Here is an 18,484-nt window from a genome sequence, read left to right as displayed (position 1 = left end):
GTTCCTGTTAAAAAAGAAGAGAACCTTCCACAACAAAACCCTCAATTCAAAAAGAAGAAAAGTGGCAGTGATTTTTATACAAAATGCCACTCAGTATGAGAGCTTTACTGAAGAACAGAAAGCGAGCAATGGCCCTGCTAGACAGCGCAGCAGAGGCCACAATAGTTTTCCGGAATCTTCAAGAGCATCTAGAGGTAAAAGCAATTAATGACTTTTTACAAGTCGAGACTGTGGACACACGAGTCTCCACACCCGATAGGGTGTATAAACTAAAAATAAAATTAGAACGAGATATTGAGCGCACAATAGACACTATCTATTTCAATCGCGTAGTTACCATTTATTACAATCTATTGGCCAAAAAAGATTGGCCACCAGAATTTGTCTGTAATCTCCCATATGGGGAAGAGGTAATTGAACCCTCTTTCTCACGCAGGGAGGCCTGCGCTATTGGTGCAGGCACCGCGTCATATTGCAACCATGTAGGGTGGGATAAAGATTCTGCCTACCATATAATACCAATTAGATACCAACCACAAGCTCAACCCCAATATCCAATAAAGCATGAAGGTAGAGCACCCATGAGGGAAATCCTCACACAGCTACAGTACAAAGTGTCATTTTACCCTGTGTCACACCAATGGACAACCCATTGTTCCCTGTAGCTAAACTGGACCATTTATATAGAATAGTATGAGAATGCAGACATTTAAATAGTCACACATGCACATTTGCCATTCAAAGTGCACACAGCACTGCACTTATTAACATTTATTCACAATATAGTGCGCAAAAAATACAAACAACCTTGGATATTTTCAATGTTTTTTTTCTGGCAAAATATAACGCCTGACAGTAGGGATTTAACAATTTTTCACTCTTTGGGCTCACAGAAACTTTTGCCGACTTGCACATGGGTATGAAAACAGTTCAGTATTGTTTTCAGCTTGTCTTATTGCAATTTTACACAACATCAACCTTGAGGCATTGTCCTATGTAGATGACATCTACCTTATGGATGATCTTGTTCGACATGTAAGATGGGATTTGCCAAATTAGGCTGTAAATTCAATTTTTAATTTCTTAGTGGCCTATTTTTGGGATACGAACTATCAGATGGAAGCAAGAGCCTAGCGCCCCAATTTATTTTTTTAAATGTGCACAATTACAACCACCAAACACCATCAAAAAGCTGCAGTCATTGTTGGACTTAACACATCCTGCCTATTAAAGCAAATATTGGACAGTTGAACACACACATTCTCAGAGCTTTGCAACAGGACATGCTGACAGCTAAACACTTACACACAAGAGACAACAAAATACATTTGGTCATCGGGGTAATTGGTTTTACCTATGTTACGTTCAATGAGGGTGATGCCGTCCCTATTGCATGCAAGTCACATTTGTATTCCACAGCTGAACAATGCTTTGTTCCCACAGAAAAAATTCTGACTGTTGTTCAGATGGCTGTCATTAAAGAGAGACCTCTGACCCAGGGTAAACGCATCATTGTTATATCTCCAAACCCAGCCTCGAAGCTGTCACTAAAGCAAGCATTCCCAATGCTAAGGCACTACATCTACGCTGGATTCAATGGGCAATGTCCCTGATGGCCACTGATGTTGACTATGATTTTGACCCAAAATTACAAATTCAAGAATTTCTACAATATGGACTTGAATACCCAGTTCCAGCAAACACATTGCAGTGTAGTCATTTTTATGTATCCTTTGCGCATTTGCTTCAGGCGTTAGGCCTTTGTGCACTTTGTCCTGGATGTATTTTATTCCTTTGCTTGCAGCATAGAGCCTCTGTGCACTTTGCTCTAAATGCATTTTATTCAGCTTTGTACTGGTATTTTACAAATAGCCAGTTCTACGGTCTTGTTTCCTTTTTTATATCACACTGTTTAGCCTACTTCAGAACTGGCGTTCTCAATAACACATTCTTGTTCACACTGTGCTTCAGTCAAGGATACAGTCTGGTACATTGCCGATAGACGTGGTAGGAGTTTAGTCTTTGGATTACTTGCGTAGGGATATTTTGTGATCATACTGACATGTTAGTTATAAAAACACTTCCTTGTCCTAATACACGCAAGAGGGAGATTCCGACCAGGGGAACCACAACTAGACGCTGACTGCCTTGTTGCAGATGCTGAACCAGATCACAGGCCTTTGCTCAGGTATGAGGGTTGATGTCTTCCCGGGGAATCTGAAAAGCAAGTTAGTAGCTTAACATGCTGTGCTCGAAATATAACTTACTGAGAGAGAATAGAATCTATTAACACCATGATAGCGTTGTTTTTATGTTTCACTCTCATCTTGACTATTTCAATCCTACTGTGTTGTATGGTTCTGGTTATTGCGGCTCACGCCTTATTATCTAAAATGCAGTCGTTTTATTAAAAACAATATATAAAACTTAAACTGCCTATGTCATTTGTATATGAGATCATACTGTAAATGAGAGAGTTGATTGGGACCTGAGTGACCACGACTTCCCTGAGAAGTTCTAAAGATGTCATGCGCTCAGCTGCCCAATCATTCCTCCCCGTGGGAGAGATGAGGCACTGCTAGTTAGCCGGAGCAAAACCGGATTGAAGGTGAAAGAGGTCCTTCCAAGTGGGTCAGACTCAGTCCCCCACACCAGGAACGATCCTGCTACCTAGAAATCTAGTAGTCTCATTCAGGATAATGAGAGCCCACGCGACAATGCGCCCAACGTTTGGTCTGGCTCTAATTTTCAGGTCTGGCTGACTCTCTCGGTCTCATATATATAATGACTTCTCTGTTCCGTTAACGGAGACGTCCGTGGTACTGAGGACTTCCGCCACCGCAGTATATATAGAGAGTTTCTATTATTTTGTGGTTGGTTGTTCAAGCTTGAACTCTGAAAGGAAAACCCTGATATTTGTGTGCCTTCTCTGAACTAGCGCTGTTTTCATAATGGCGAATCCCCAAGTAATGAACATCGCAGTTAATATGCGACACCCGCTCACGGGACATCTGTTAGCACATGGTCTGACGAACCGGGGGGTCCGGTCACGTTTGTGGTGGACGCCCATGCAGCCTATAGAACAGAACTTTTTTATTCTTGGGTCGTGTTTCCGGCAGTTGATGGGGCTTCACACACATTTCATGATTACACTGTTGCAAATGCCCCTGGACAATACAGGGCATATGCATATTTAGAGATACCTTTATCTTATCAAGAACATAATAATTGGCTTGATGGCACCCTCCCACACACCATAGCACCAGTTAGGTTAGGTCCACTAAGTAATGATAGTCCTACCTGGCCTTTATTGGCTACATATACACCACATCCTGCGGTTGCTCAATTGGCAGTGGCTGAAGTTCGTTGTTTATATACAGACTTAACGGCTACATATAGACGCTTAGTTCAATTTGTGATGCAGACACTAAACATAAACCCAGAGCGTGCTGCTCCGGCACAACCACATGCAGTGGTTCTGGGTATCAATCCGGCCACTGTGCACTCAGTTATGGGCAAAGTACTGGCTAAACGAGAGGAAACTCCATTTTGGCTGGCGCAAAAAATTAATACGCTGGAAGCAGTATTTCCCCATATGTGTCAGGCTCAGGCGGCCGCAGCGCGACCTTTGATAAAGACCGCGGCCTGCATGCGGGCTGCGGGAAAAGCCATGACCTGCATGCAAACCGCGGGGGAAGCCGCGAGTCCAGCCAGGGGTCGCGGCACTCGCCGCGCCCCCTTCTTCTGTCTTTTCAGTAAAGGCAGACGCGGCAGGAGATAAGACCCCGAGTTGGGTCTAGATCCTGCCGCGCATAGCGCATTTAGTGCCCTTTACATTTGGGCATTTAGGTACTTTTGCACTTACCAGTATGCACAGGCAAAAGCCGGATACCTGCACATGGTGGTGTTTTTATGCATGCCTTTTCCCTTTCCCAGCATGCTGCCCACTTCCTCTCTTCCCAGCATGCATTGTTTCTTTTTGTTGGACGTATGTTCTTTATTCAATGTTATACTCTTTTCCCCAATCCAAGATGGTGGCGTTTCTACTTCCTGTTTGCTACTTCCTGTCTAGGGGTATATAAGGGGAATTCAGCTGCTTGTTCATTGCGTTGCAACACTCCTTTGGTGGTAGTCACGCTCCGGCTGGTTTCTTCTTGTGAATCCAGTATTTCCTGACCTGTCTTCGTCTCCAGTCTTCCTGTACTCTCGGATCCTCAGTTCTAACGCCCTTGTGTCCTCCTTCTGTTACAGGGAGTTCCTGTTGGAGGTTTTTTACCCTATTGGGGTTTTTCCTCTGGGACTCCTTCTGGAGGGCACGGACTGTAGTGGCTAGCTCTTGTCAAACAGCACCGTGGCTACCGGAAAGGGTCGCCCCTACCTCGGCCAGAGCAGAATCTGCCAGAACCAGGGTCGTTCCCCAACCCTCATCAACTTCGACGATAAGCCCAGTGAAAACCGTGACAATATGGGACCTCAGGATAAACATAGAACATTGACAATGTGTTTGCTGTTTGGTATGGTTCCTACAGTGGACCATTGCTGTTTGGTATGGTTCCTACAGTGGACCATTGTAATGCATGGTGTTTGCCGCGCTCTATACTACAGCACACGGTATACCGACATTGGCTAATTTACCGGAGGTGCTTAAACAAATTCAAGATGAATATGGGGCAGCCCCGGCCTTAGATTTAGGGATGCAACTGATGGGCAATTTTGCCACGGTATCTTCCATCATATTGAGTCATCTAAAAGGAGAGGCAGTAGCACTAGCGGTGTGTATGCGTCTTTGAGACGTCCCGCAGCTAAATCAAGAGCGGGAACTGCCGAGAATAATAGAGGAAACATATTCGAGTATCGGTCGTGATAGCCTAGGGGCTAGACCGCAGAAACCACAGTTTCAGGGTAAGGGTAGTAAGGATACTACTAAACAACAGCAACCTGAGGGTACTAAAAAGCGCTGGGACAAAAAACAGCAAACACCGAAAAAGGAAAGGGGAGAATCTCTGCCAACGGAGACCCCACAGGCTAGGTATAATCTCAGAAATAGGGATAACTTGAAGACGCCTGATAGATATCAATATACTGATACACGCCAATCTCGTTCCTTTCAGGATTCATCGGAAAAGAGAAATGAGAGAGGTGGGCGGTCAGAGCGGAGAACTGAGTACTTGAAACCGAGACAGGAATCACAACGCTCATCGGAGGTTTCTGTCAAGAAAGAAGAGAAACCGATCCAACAAAAACAGTAGTTTAAAAAGAAAAAAGTGGCGGAGGTCTCAGTTAGACATGCCACACAAGAAGAGAGTTCTCTTGAAGAACAAGACATGGGCACTAGCACTGTTAGACAGCGCGGCAGAGGTCACAATAGTTCGCCGGAATCTTCTAGAGCATCTGGAGGTGAAAGCAACTGATGACTTCATACAAGTCGAAACAGCAGATATGCGTGTCTCTGATCCCAATAGAGTTTATACAGTAACTTTACAATTAGAAGGGCACATTGAGCGCAAAATAAACGCCATCTTTTGGGATCGTGTAGTCAAACTGTATGACATTCTGCTAGCCGAACAGGATTGGCCCCCAGACTTTGTTCGCGACTGTCCAGTTGGGGAGGAGGTTATTACACCTTCGTTCTCACCACTTGTTCCGGGAGAACTCGCAGAGTCCTATAGCATTAAATGGGCTCTGGCACAAGCACCCGCCTTATATAGAAATCATGTGGGGTGGGATAGGGATTCACCTTATCATGTATTTCCAATTAACCCCTTCCCCGCCAGGGACGTAATGGTTACGTCCATGGCAGCGCCCGTGTGCGCCATGGACGTAACCATTACGTCCTGGGACTGGCAGTCGGGGGAAGCGCTAGCGCTTCCCCCGAGGGCCGCCCCCCAACACCCCCAGGCCAGGGCTGAAAGGGGAATCCCTTCCCCTTTCACGCCCACCCCCCCCCACCCCCCCCCCATGACGTCAGCGCGCGATTGCGTGCTGATTTCATGGAAAGGGGGAAAGACGCGCTGGAAGCCATTTGCTTCCAGCGCGTCTAAGGGAGAAGGTGAGTTTTTCACCTTCGTGCGGGGTGGGGGTGCTCTCAGAGAGGCATCGAGGGAAAGGAAAGGGTTTTCCTTTCCCTCGATGTCTCTTTGAGCATTCCTGCTGCCCGATCGCGATGCGATCGGGCAGCAGGAATGCCCACTAGACACCAGGGATTTCAGTATGTGTGTGTGTGCTTATTAGTGTAGGGGAGCGACCCCTTGGGCAAGGGTCGCTCCCCTTTGGGGGCACATGTATTTTACGTCGTTTCTGCCCCCCCTGGGGGCAGATTGGCCCTATTTTTAGGCCGATCTGCCCCCAAGGGGGGCAGAAAGCCACTAGACACCAGGGATTTTATTGTTGCTTTGTATTTTTTGTGTTGGGGGGCGGCCCCTTGGGCAAGGGTCGCTCCCCCCAGGGGCGCAATGTATTTTACGTCGTTTCTGCCCCCCCTGGGGGCAGATTGGCCCTATTTTTAGGCCGATCTGCCCCCAGGGGGGGCAGAAAGCCACTAGACACCAGGGATTTTATTGTTGATTTGTATTTTTTGTGTTGGGGGGCGGCCCCTTGGGCAAGGGTCGCTCCCCTTTGGGGGCCCACATGTATTTTTGGGCAGTTCTGCCCCCCTTGGGGAAAGATATGCCTATTTTTTAGGCCTTTCTGTCCCCAAGGGGGGCAGAATCCCCATAGCGCCAGGGATACTATGTGTGTGTGTGTGCTTTGTGTGGGGGTGTGGCCCCTTGGGCAAGGGTCGCCCCCCCCCAAAGGGTGCAATGTAATCTAGGCGATTTCTGCCCCCTCCCCTTGGGGGTAGATTGGCCTATTTTTTTTAAGGCCCATCTTCCCCCAAGCAGAGAAGACTAGACACAGGGGAAAATGAAAAAATGGTTAGTGGCGGAGTGTTTGTCAACTGGCGAAGTATTTGCTTTTATGATAATAACAGTTTTTCTCCTTTTTGTTTTAGTTCAAAGCTTTTGCTGACTTTGCTGTGGCTTGTTGCAGTTTTGGCAGTAGTTGTCCTGCGGTTTGCGTAGTTGCATGTTTTAGGTAAGTAAATAAATTTACTCCAAGTGAGTATTGTTGCAATGCATGAATGACATGTTTGTAGGTGGGGTACTGAATGCAGGATTGTGTGTGAAATTGTCCTTAGAGTTATGCACAATGATTATTGTGTTGTCTTATGTCTAATTTGCTTTTTTGTTTTCTCTTTTTAATGGGATATCGTTGGTGATTGCTGTGGCTGTGCAGAGTAGTTGCTGGTGAGTCAAGCTTTTTCAGGCAAGTGAGCAGTATAGTTTTTGAGTTTATAATTCTTAGTGATAAACCTATACTTTGTTACTTATCTTACACAGTGCTGGTTGTTGGTGGTGTATTTGTCCAGTTAATTTTAGTAGGAAGGATCATGGCCAGCCATAGGATGACCGCTCAGCAGGTTGTTAGTGTGCTTTTTGAGTCATCTTCTGACCATGAATATGAGACTGACTCTGCATCTGAGGCAGAGGAGGAAGTGCAGGATTCTGGAAGTGAATTTTCTGTCAGAGATGAATCATCTGATGATGAAGCCACTCTCAGTGCCGATGAAGGGCCTGTTTTAGAGGAGGACAGTGATGTGCCAATGGTGCAGGAGCCAGCGGCTGAAAGGCTTCCCATTGGAAGACCTGACGCATGGGTTGCACCAAACATGGAGCAGCCACAGTTGCCTGCGTTTACTGGTTTTCCAGGGTGTCGAGTTAATACGGAAAACTTTTTGCCCGTCAACTTTTTTGAGTTGTTTATGGACGATATATTTTTGGAAGAGATTGTTGAGCAGACTAATTTGTATGCAGAGCAGTTTTTGAGGGACAACGCTGCCAGACTTAGACCACACTCTAGAGCTAGCCGGTGGATTCCCACAAATCTGGAAGAGTTGAAAAAGTACTTGGGTTTAACTTTTTTGATGGGGCTGATAAGGAAGCCGTCGCTGTCTTCATATTGGTCTACTAGTCCCTTGATGGCAACTGCTATATTTCCTGCCATCATGAGTCGTAACCGGTATGAGCTTCTTCTTCGGATGTTGCATTTTGTAGATAATGCTTTAGTCTTGCCACGAGATCATCCTGATTCTGACCGTCTTTTTAAGATTAGACCTGTCCTTGATCATTTGGTAGATCGTTTTTCAGAGATCTATGTTCCAGGGAAAGAAATATCTGTAGATGAGTCTTTGGTCCTGTTCAAGGGTCGTTTGGTTTTTAGGCAGTACATTGCTAGCAAGAGGGCACGGTATGGAATTAAATTGTATATGCTGTCAGAAAGTAGTACAGGATATGTTTATAATTTCCGGGTCTACACTGGTAGGGATTCCAATATTGACCCCCCTGGTTGTCCTCCCACTTTTGGAGTTAGTGAGAAAATTGTGTGGGAACTTGGTAGACGACTGTTTAACAAAGGTCACCATTTATATGTAGATAACTTCTACACTGGAGTTCGGTTGTTCAAGGAGTTGTTCAGAGTGGACACTGTTGCTTGTGGCACAATCCGCTCTAATCGGAAAGGCTATCCAAAAGAGCTTGTCTGTAAAAAACTTGAGAAGGGACAGTGCAGTGCCTTGCGGAATGATGAGCTGCTAGCTCTGAAATTTGTAGACAAGAGGGATGTATACATGCTAAGCACCATCCATGATGAGAGTACTTCACCTGTGGCTGTTTGGGGTCAGGTTGCCGAAGTGCGCAAACCTGTGTGCATCTTAGACTATAATAAGCACATGGGTGGTGTTGATAGAGTAGATCAGAGGTTAGAACCTTACACTGCTGCTCGTAAGTCTTATGTGTGGTATAAGAAATTAGCGCTTCACTTGTTCCACTTGGCAACTTTTAATGCTTTTGTTGTGTTTAAGGATAGTTCTCCAGAGTCAAGGATGACATTTGTGAAATTTCAGGAGTCTATCATAGCTAGCCTTGTTGTGCTGGAACAGGCAAGAGTTCCTAGAGAAGCAGTGGTGGAGGATGTGGCTAGATTGAAAGATCGTCACTTTGCTGAGCACATTCCTCTCACGGCCAAAAAAAACTTTCCTGCTAAGAGATGTAGAGTCTGTGCTCGAAGAGGTATCAGGAAGGAGACTAGGATGTACTGCCCTGATTGTCCTTCAAAGCCTGGGCTGTGTGTGGGTGGCTGTTTCAGGAGCTACCACACACAGAAGAATTATTGGGAAATTCCGTGAGCGTAAACTGGTGTTTTATATTTTTATATGTTCGGTTTCACGGTTGGCATTAGTCATGTATTCAGTTAGAGCTTTTGTGTTTGTAGTTTTGTACTAATTTATGATTAGTGGTTTCTTTGTTGTTTAAAAACAAAAAAAGGGGATGGCATGTGTAGAGTGGCGCTTGGCTGGCGGCGTGGGTGTGGTGGCGCTTGGCTGGCGGTGTGTGTGGGGTGGCGCTTGGCTGGCGGTGTGTGTGGGGTGGCGCTTGGCTGGCGGTGTGTGTGGGGTGGCGCTTGGCTGGCGGTGTGTGTGGGGTGGCGCTGGGCTGGCGGTGTGTGTGGGGTGGCGCTTGGCTGGTGGTGTGGGTGGGGTGGCGCTTGGCTGGTGGTGTGGCGCTTGGCTGGCAGTGCCGGCCAAACGCCAGTCCACACACTCATCAGCTGGTGTGATTGCTGTATCAGGCATGTGGGCGTATGAAAGTGATGGGCCCTTGACTGGCGCTGTCTGTGGATGTGAGTCTTGTAATGTGCTGGGCCCGTGGCTGGCGGCGTGAATGGTCTAGTGCATGTCATGTATGAAAGGTGTGTGAATGGACTGTAAAGCGGTTGGTGCCTTGTCGTGGCTTTACAGCTCACGAGCTGTGAGTCATTGGTTCAGTTTTTTGGCCTTTCAGTTATTACCAGTGCATTTCACTTTTGTGAAATCTCTTGTTAATAAAATTTGATCTACTGAACCATCACTCACCCTCGTGCCAAATCCAACCAGTATGTGTGGTACAAATGACAAAACCTGCTCCGCTGTAATCAGGCGTCGCAGCACACTTGAGACACGCTAGGTGCCTCAGGTGGGACCCCGATGATGAAGCATGCCACCAACTTGGTTGGTGGGTGAGGGGTCTTCTTCACATAACCTAAGTGTGTTTCTTTTCACAATTTTAGTGTTTGGCACATCATGGACGTATGTGCACACATCAAAGTGATATATTCCAAAAATACCTGTGTTTGGGGGGGAGGGCCCACCTATGTTTTTGGTCCTGGGTGCGGCCCTCATGTAGGGAAACCTACAAAACCCAGAAACTTTTTAAAACTAGGCACCCCAAGGAGTCTAGGGAGGTGTGGCTTGTGTGGCTCCCCCAACATTTTCTTACCCAGACTCCTCTGTAAACCTCACAATTTGCATAAAAAAGCATATTTTCCTGATTTTTCTTAGTAGGATCACCGCTCCAGCACAAAATTCCTACTCCCCAGTTTTCCCCTCAGTCTCCCAAGTAAAATGACACCTCACTTATGTGGGTCCCCAAAGCAGAGTCCGTCTAAAGATGTATAAAAGAATATGCCCTTATAAACTTGCTGTGCTATCCCTTCTATCCCTTCAGGTTTTGGGCCTTATTATGTTGCAGGCACCTGGGCCACCCACACAAGTGAGGTATCATTTTTATTGGGAGACTTGGGGGAACGCTGGGTGGAAGGAAATTTGTGGCTCCTATCAGATTCCAGAACTTTCTGCCACAGAAATGTGAGGAACATGTGTTTTTTTAGCCAAATTTTGAGGTTTGCAAAGGATTCTGGGTAACAGAACCTGGTCCGAGCCCCGCAAGTCACCCCTCCTTGGATTCCCCTAGGTCTCTAGTTTTCAGAAATGCACAGGTTTGGTAGGTTTCCCTAGGCGCCGGGTGAGCTACAGGCCAAAATCCACAGGTAGGCACTGTTTTCTCCCAAAATTTTGGATGTGTCCACGTTGCGCTTTGGGGTGTTTCCTGTCGCAGGCGCTAGGCCTACCCACGCAAGTGAGGTATCATTTTTATCGGGAGACTTGGGGGAACGCTGGGTGGAAGGAAATTTGTAGCTCCTCTCAGATTCCAGAACTTTCTGCCACAGAAATGTGAGGAACATGTGTTTTTTTAGCCAAATTTTGAGGTTTGCAAAGGATTCTGGGTAACAGAACCTGGTCCGAGCCCCGCAAGTCACCCCTCCTTGGATTCCCCTAGGTCTCTAGTTTTCAGAAATGCACAGGTTTGGTAGGTTTCCCTAGGTGCCGGCTGAGCTAGAGGCCAAAATCTACAGGTAGGCACTTCGCAAAAAACACCTTTGTTTTTTTCCAAAATGTAGGATGTGTCCACGTTGCGCTTTGGGGTGTTTCCTGTCGCCGGCGCTAGGCCTACCCACGCAAGTGAGGTATCATTTTTATCGGGAGACTTGGGGGAACGCTGGGTGGAAAGAAATTTGTATCTCCTCTCAGATTCCAGAACTTTCTGCCACAGAAATGTGAGGAACATGTATTTTTTTAGCCAAATTTTGAGGTTTGCAAAGGATTCTGGGTAACCGAACCTGGTCCGAGCCCCGCAAGTCACCCCTCCTTGGATTCCTCTAGGTCTCTAGTTTTCAGAAATGCACAGGTTTGGTAGGTTTCCCTAGGTGCCGGCTGAGCTAGAGGCCAAAATCTACAGATAGGCACTTCGCAAAAAACACCTCTGTTTTTTTCCAAAATGTAGGATGTGTCAACGTTGCGCTTTGGGGTGTTTCCTGTCGCCGGCGCTAGGCCTACCCACGCAAGTGAGGTATCATTTTTATCGGGAGACTTGGGGGAACGCTGGGTGGAAGGAAATTTGTAGCTCCTCTCAGATTCCAGAACTTTCTGCCACAGAAATGTGAGGAACATGTGTTTTTTTAGCCAAATTTTGAGGTTTGCAAAGGATTCTGGGTAACAGAATCTGGTCCGAGCCCCGCAAGTCACCCCTCCTTGGATTCCCCTAGGTCTCTAGTTTTCAGAAATGCACAGGTTTGGTAGGTTTCCCTAGGTGCCGGCTGAGCTAGAGGCCAAATTCTACAGGTAGGCACTTCGCAAAAAACACCTCTGTTTTTTTCCAAAATATAGGATGTGTCCACGTTGCGCTTTGGGGTGTTTCCTGTCGCCGGCGCTAGGCCTACCCACGCAAGTGAGGTATCAGTTTTATCGGGAGACTTGGGGGAACGCTGGGTGGAAGGAAATTTGTAGCTCCTCTCAGATTCCAGAACTTTCTGCCACAGAAATGTGAGGAACATGTGTTTTTTTAGCCAAATTTTGAGGTTTGCAAAGGATTCTGGGTAACAGAACCTGGTCCGAGCCCCGCAAGTCACCCCTCCTTGGATTCCCCTAGGTCTCTAGTTTTCAGAAATGCACAGGTTTGGTAGGTTTCCCTAGGTGCCGGCTGAGCTAGAAGCCAAAATCTACAGGTAGGCACTTCGCAAAAAACACCTCTGTTTTTTTCCAAAATGTAGGATGTGTCCACGTTGCGCTTTGGGGTGTTTCCTGTCGCCGGCGCTAGGCCTACCCACGCATGTGAGGTATCAGTTTTATCGGGAGACTTGGGGGAACGCTGGGTGGAAGGAAATTTGTAGCTCCTCTCAGATTCCAGAACTTTCTGCCACAGAAATGTGAGGGACATGTGTTTTTTTAGCCAAATTTTGAGGTTTACAAAGGATTCTGGGTAACAGAACCTGGTCCGAGCCCCACAAGTCACCCCTCCTTGGATTCCACTAGGTCTCTAGTTTTCAGAAATGCACAGGTTTGGTAGGTTTCCCTAGGTGCCGGCTGAGCTAGAGGCCAAAATCTACAGGTAGGCACTTCGCAAAAAACACCTCTGTTTTTTTCCAAAATTTAGGATGTGTCCACGTTGCGCTTTGGGGTGTTTCCTGTCGCCGGCGCTAGGCCTACCCACGCAAGTGAGGTATCATTTTTATCGGGAGACTTGGGGTAACGCTGGGTGGAAGCAAATTTGTAGCTCCTCTCAGATTCCAGAACTTTCTGCCACAGAAATGTGAGGGACATGTGTTTTTTTAGCCAAATTTTGAGGTTTGCAAAGGATTCTGGGTAACAGAACCTGGTCCGAGCCCCGCAACTCACCCCTCCTTGGATTCCCCTAAGTCTCTAGTTTTCAGAAATGCACAGGTTTGGTAGGTTTCCCTAGGTGCCGGCTGAGCTAGAGGCCAAAATCTACAGGTAGGCACTTCGCAAAAAACACCTCTGTTTTTTTCCAAAATTTAGGATGTGTCCACATTGCGCTTTGGGGTGTTTCCTGTCGCCGGCGCTAGGCCTACCCACGCAAGTGAGGTATCATTTTTATCGGGAGACTTGGGGTAACGCTGGGTGGAAGGAAATTTGTAGCTCCTCTCAGATTCCAGAACTTTCTGCCACAGAAATGTGAGGGACATGTGTTTTTTTAGCCAAATTTTGAGGTTTGCAAAGGATTCTGGGTAACAGAACCTGGTCCGAGCCCCGCAAGTCACCCCTCCTTGGATTCCCCTAGGTCTCTAGTTTTCAGAAATGCACAGGTTTGGTAGGTTTCCCTAGGTGCCGGCTGAGCTAGAGGCCAAAATCTACAGGTAGGCACTTCGCAAAAAACACCTCTGTTTTTTTTCCAAAATGTAGGATGTGTCCACGTTGCGCTTTGGGGTGTTTCCTGTCGCCGGCGCTAGGCCTACCCACGCAAGTGAGGTATCATTTTTATCGGGAGACTTGGGGGAACGCTGGGTGGAAGGAAATTTGTAGCTCCTCTCAGATTCCAGAACTTTCTGCCTCAGAAATGTGAGGAACATGTGTTTTTTTAGCCAAATTTTGAGGTTTGCAAAGGATTCTGGGTAACAGAACCTGGTCCGAGCCCCGCAAGTCACCCCTCCTTGGATTCCCCTAGGTCTCTAGTTTTCAGAAATGCACAGGTTTGGTAGGTTTCCCTAGGTGCCGGCTGAGCTAGAGGCCAAAATCTACAGGTAGGCACTTCTCAAAAAACACCTCTGTTTTTTTCCAAAATTTAGGATGTGTCCACGTTGCGCTTTGGGGTGTTTCCTGTCGCCGGCGCTAGGCCTACCCACGCAAGTGAGGTATCATTTTTATCGGGAGACTTGGGGGAACGCTGGGTGGAAGGAAATTTGTAGCTCCTCTCAGATTCCAGAACTTTCTGCCACAGAAATGTGAGGGACATGTGTTTTTTTAGCCAAATGTTGAGGTTTGCAAAGGATTCTGGGTAACAGAACCTGGTCCGAGCCCCGCAAGTCACCCCTCCTTGGATTCCCCTAGGTCTCTAGTTTTCAGAAATGCACAGGTTTGGTAGGTTTCCCTAGGTGCCGGCTGAGCTAGAGGCCAAAATCTACAGGTAGGCACTTCGCAAAAAACACCTCTGTTTTTTTCCAAAATTTAGGATGTGTCCACGTTGCGCTTTGGGGTGTTTCCTGTCGCCGGCGCTAGGCCTACCCACGCAAGTGAGGTATCATTTTTATCGGGAGACTTGGGGGAACGCTGGGTGGAAGGAAATTTGTAGCTCCTCTCAGATTCCAGAACTTTCTGCCACAGAAATGTGAGGAACATGTGTTTTTTTAGCCAAATTTTGAGGTTTGCAAAGGATTCTGGGTAACAGAACCTGGTCCGAGCCCCGCAAGTCACCCCTCCTTGGATTCCTCTAGGTCTCTAGTTTTCAGAAATGCACAGGTTTGGTAGGTTTCCCTAGGTGCCGGCTGAGCTAGAGGCCAAAATCTACAGGTAGGCACTTCGCAAAAAACACCTCTGTTTTTTTCCAAAATTTAGGATGTGTCCACGTTGCGCTTTGGGGTGTTTCCTGTCGCCGGCGCTAGGCCTACCCACGCAAGTGAGGTATCATTTTTATCGGGAGACTTGGGGTAACGCTGGGTGGAAGGAAATTTGTAGCTCCTCTCAGATTCCAGAACTTTCTGCCACAGAAATGTGAGGGACACGTGTTTTTTTAGCCAAATTTTGAGGTTTGCAAAGGATTCTGGGTAACAGAACCTGGTCGAGCCCCGCAAGTCACCCCTCCTTGGATTCCCCTAGGTCTCTAGTTTTCAGAAATGCACAGGTTTGGTAGGTTTCCCTAGGTGCCGGCTGAGCTAGAGGCCAAAATCTACAGGTAGGCACTTCGCAAAAAACACCTCTGGTTTTTTTCCAAAATGTAGGATGTGTCCACGTTGCGCTTTGGGGTGTTTCCTGTCGCCGGCGCTAGGCCTACCCACGCAAGTGAGGTATCATTTTTATCGGGAGACTTGGGGGAACGCTGGGTGGAAGGAAATTTGTAGCTCCTCTCAGATTCCAGAACTTTCTGCCACAGAAATGTGAGGAACATGTGTTTTTTTAGCCAAATTTTGAGGTTTGCAAAGGATTCTGGGTAACAGAACCTGGTCCGAGCCCAGCAAGTCACCCCTCCTTGGATTCCCCTAGGTCTCTAGTTTTCAGAAATGCACAGGTTTGGTAGGTTTCCCTAGGTGCCGGCTGAGCTAGAGGCCAAAATCTACAGGTAGGCACTTCGCAAAAAACACCTCTGTTTTTTTCCAAAATTTAGGATGTGTCCACGTTGCGCTTTGGGGTGTTTCCTGTCGCCGGCGCTAGGCCTACCCACAGAAGTGAGGTATCATTTTTATCGGGAGACTTGGGGGAACGCTGGGTGGAAGGAAATTTGTAGCTCTTCTCAGATTCCAGAACTTTCTGCCACAGAAATGTGTGGGACATGTGTTTTTTTAGCCAAATTTTGAGGTTTGCAAAGGATTCTGGGTAACAGAACCTGGTCCGAGCCCCGCAAGTCACCCCTCCTTGGATTCCCCTAGGTCTCTAGTTTTCAGAAATGCACAGGTTTGGTAGGTTTCCCTAGGTGCCGGCTGAGCTAGAGGCCAAAATCTACAGGTAGGCACTTCGCAAAAAACACCTCTGTTTTTTTCCAAAATGTAGGATGTGTCCACGTTGCGCTTTGGGGTGATTCCTGTCGCCGGCGCTAGGCCTACCCACGCAAGTGAGGTATCAGTTTTATCGGGAGACTTGGGGGAACGCTGGGTGGAAGGAAATTTGTAGCTCCTCTCAGATTCCAGAACTTTCTGCCACAGAAATGTGAGGAACATGTGTTTTTTTAGCCAAATTTTGAGGTTTGCAAAGGATTCTGGGTAACAGAACCTGGTCCGAGCCCCGCAAGTCACCCCTCCTTGGATTCCCCTAGGTCTCTAGTTTTCAGAAATGCACAGGTTTGGTAGGTTTCCCTAGGTGCCGGCTGAGCTAGAAGCCAAAATCTACAGGTAGGCACTTCGCAAAAAACACCTCTGTTTTTTTCCAAAATGTAGGATGTGTCCACGTTGCGCTTTGGGGTGTTTCCTGTCGCCGGCGCTAGGCCTACCCACGCATGTGAGGTATCAGTTTTATCGGGAGACTTGGGGGAACGCTGGGTGGAAGGAAATTTGTAGCTCCTCTCAGATTCCAGAACTTTCTGCCACAGAAATGTGAGGGACATGTGTTTTTTTAGCCAAATTTTGAGGTTTACAAAGGATTCTGGGTAACAGAACCTGGTCCGAGCCCCGCAAGTCACCCCTCCTTGGATTCCCCTAGGTCTCTAGTTTTCAGAAATGCACAGGTTTGGTAGGTTTCCCTAGGTGCCGGCTGAGCTAGAGGCCAAAATCTACAGGTAGGCACTTCGCAAAAAACACCTCTGTTTTTTTCCAAAATTTAGGATGTGTCCACGTTGCGCTTTGGGGTGTTTCCTGTCGCCGGCGCTAGGCCTACCCACGCAAGTGAGGTATCATTTTTATCGGGAGACTTGGGGTAACGCTGGGTGGAAGCAAATTTGTAGCCCCTCTCAGATTCCAGAACTTTCTGCCACAGAAATGTGAGGGACATGTGTTTTTTTAGCCAAATTTTGAGGTTTGCAAAGGATTCTGGGTAACAGAACCTGGTCCGAGCCCCGCAACTCACCCCTCCTTGGATTCCCCTAGGTCTCTAGTTTTCAGAAATGCACAGGTTTGGTAGGCTTCCCTAGGTGCCGGCTGAGCTAGAGGCCAAAATCTACAGGTAGGCACTTCGCAAAAAACACCTCTGGTTTTTTTCCAAAATGTAGGATGTGTCTACGTTGCGCTTTGGGGTGTTTCCTGTCGCCGGCGCTAGGCCTACCCACGCAAGTGAGGTATCATTTTTATCGGGAGACTTGGGGGAACGCTGGGTGGAAGGAAATTTGTAGCTCCTCTCAGATTCCAGAACTTTCTGCCACAGAAATGTGAGGAACATGTGTTTTTTTAGCCAAATTTTGAGGTTTGCAAAGGATTCTGGGTAACAGACCCTGGTCCGAGCCCCGCAAGTCACCCCTCCTTGGATTCCCCTAGGTCTCTAGTTTTCAGAAATGCACAGGTGTGGTAGGTTTCCCTAGGTGCCGGCTGAGCTAGAGGCCAAAATCTACAGGTAGGCACTTCGCAAAAAACACCTCTGGTTTTTTTCCAAAATGTAGGATGTGTCCACGTTGCGCTTTGGGGTGTTTCCTGTCGCCGGCGCTAGGCCTACCCACGCAAGTGAGGTATCATTTTTATCGGGAGACTTGGGGGAACGCTGGGTGGAAGGAAATTTGTAGCTCCTCTCAGATTCCAGAACTTTCTGCCACAGAAATGTGAGGAACATGTGTTTTTTTAGCCAAATTTTGAGGTTTGCAAAGGATTCTGGGTAACAGAACCTGGTCCGAGCCCCGCAAGTCACCCCTCCTTGGATTCCCCTAGGTCTCTAGTTTTCAGAAATGCACAGGTTTGGTAGGTTTCCCTAGGTGCCGGCTGAGCTAGAGGCCAAAATCTACAGGTAGGCACTTCGCAAAAAACACCTCTGTTTTTTTCCAAAATTTAGGATGTGTCCACGTTGCGCTTTGGGGTGTTTCCTGTCGCCGGCGCTAGGCCTACCCACGCAAGTGAGGTATCATTTTTATCGGGAGACTTGGGGGAACGCTGGGTGGAAGGAAATTTGTAGCTCCTCTCAGATTCCAGAACTTTCTGCCACAGAAATGTGAGGGACATGTGTTTTTTTAGCCAAATTTTGAGGTTTGCAAAGGATTCTGGGTAACAGAACCTGGTCCGAGCCCCGCAAGTCACCCCTCCTTGGATTCCCCTAGGTCTCTAGTTTTCAGAAATGCACAGGTTTGGTAGGTTTCCCTAGGTGCCGGCTGAGCTAGAGGCCAAAATCTACAGGTAGGCACTTCGCAAAAAACACCTCTGTTTTTTTCCAAAATTTAGGATGTGTCCACGTTGCGCTTTGGGGTGTTTCCTGTCGCCGGCGCTAGGCCTACCCACGCAAGTGAGGTATCATTTTTATCGGGAGACTTGGGGGAACGCTGGGTGGAACGAAATTTGTAGCTCCTCTCAGATTCCAGAACTTTCTGCCACAGAAATGTGAGGAACATGTGTTTTTTTAGCCAAATTTTGAGGTTTGCAAAGGATTCTGGGTAACAGAACCTGGTCCGAGCCCCGCAAGTAACCCCTCCTTGGATTCCTCTAGGTCTCTAGTTTT

Source organism: Pleurodeles waltl, chromosome 12 (genome assembly GCF_031143425.1).
Source record: "Pleurodeles waltl isolate 20211129_DDA chromosome 12, aPleWal1.hap1.20221129, whole genome shotgun sequence".
NCBI classification, from domain to species: Eukaryota; Metazoa; Chordata; class Amphibia; order Caudata; family Salamandridae; genus Pleurodeles; species Pleurodeles waltl.
This window is presented reverse-complemented; position numbering follows the sequence as displayed.